We start from the raw sequence: 1595 nt of genomic DNA, 5'->3' as shown, positions 1-1595 counted from the left end.
CTACGCTTGAATTAGCGCACCTGAATCCACTAATCGATGGCTGTTTGTTCCGTGTGCACATGAATGACATGTGAGGGCTGTTAAGTGATATTTGAGTGTTTCACAAGGAAAGGCTGCCTGTGGTTCAGTGGACCAACATGCCTGTCTGAGGCTGCGAGTCCATCATGAGCTATTTTGGAAGCCATTCCCTCTCAGTCTTCTCTTCTTCTAATCTCTTGACTTAACGAATCTAAAACTTCCCAGTGCAGCAGAAACTCGGGAAAATGATTACCTAGATATTATGGTGTCTAAAAAAAGTAGGGCTCAAATTATATTTGGGGGAACTCCACATTTACGTATTGCTCTCTTTGAATGGGATTTAAGTTAAATGAAGAAAGCAAATGCATTCAGCTTTATAGCATTAGAAGTAATTAGTTAACCTTGTTTTGAACAAATGACAAATGCTGCTGATTGTTTGCTGGAGACAGTTTCCTTTTTCCTTGAATGACTCAGACAATAATCTTAACTTTCTGGACAATAATTACATTGTGTGTGTGTGTGTGTGTGTGTGTGTGTGTGTGTGTGTGTGTGTGTGTGTGTGTGTGTGGAGGGGGGGGGGGGTCTATCACTTTAAACCTACCTACATAACCACAATTATGTATTTATTTGATTGACAGGCACACATTTGGACAGGCAACCACTTTACACATACATTGCTCCACACATCCCATCGTAAATCACCTCACCTTCATGCTAATACATGGCTGAAATCAAATCAGCATGCGATGGTTGAATAACGACGCATTTCCCCGAACTTTTAACGATTGTTGTGACAGCTGTCGCCTTGGATGCAACATCTTGAGGCTTCTGCAGCCTGAGAGCAGGCAGCGGCCAGTCAAGGCTTTACAGGGATCAGCAGGCAGGACCCTGTAATCTCGCTAAGCATGGACAGTTACAGATCTGTTCCATGGGGATCTGATGTGAGGAGGGGAGACAGACAGACAGGAGGTTGTGGGAATCCGTGGAGGAAAGACATGTATGGGCTGAGACTCAGGACATGTGGTCACACACCTGCACTGAGGCTGAGATTGTAGTTGGGCCTCATGTGTACGATCCCCCTTGAGGGGGTTAAGGGATAAATCTCCGCTATGGACCGACACACTGTGATTGTAAAAACTGGGACTCCCTATGGGAGGAGTGATGTGGTGGCATAAGTGATAAACTGTGTCAAGCTGTTGTTCAATGACACGGTGAGATATGTGGTGTCAGCAGAGCAGCATGGGAAAGGTCAGACAAGCTACCTTTAGTTTCTGGGAATTCTCGTTATTTGTGGGTGTCACTCTGCTGACTGTTTAACTGTAAATTCTCTATTGTTTTATGTGATTTTTTTTAAAATTAATTTGCTTTTTTTTTTTCTTTTGCTGACTCACTGTAGTGCACATTTGTTGCAGCAGCGTCAGGAGTGTGTTGAAATTGTAGTAGTTAGTGAGAACAAATCACTCCCACTGAAGTAACAACATATAGTTTACGTACATAAATGTCTAATTTTCTTTTGATTAGTCAGACATTGTGTGTTTGTGCCACATCTGCCCCTCTAAACCACACCAACGTTGTAT

Source organism: Toxotes jaculatrix, chromosome 15 (assembly GCF_017976425.1).
Source record: "Toxotes jaculatrix isolate fToxJac2 chromosome 15, fToxJac2.pri, whole genome shotgun sequence".
NCBI lineage: Eukaryota > Metazoa > Chordata > Actinopteri > Toxotidae > Toxotes > Toxotes jaculatrix.
The sequence above is the reverse complement of the archived record's forward strand: the minus strand, read 5'-3'. Positions refer to the sequence as shown.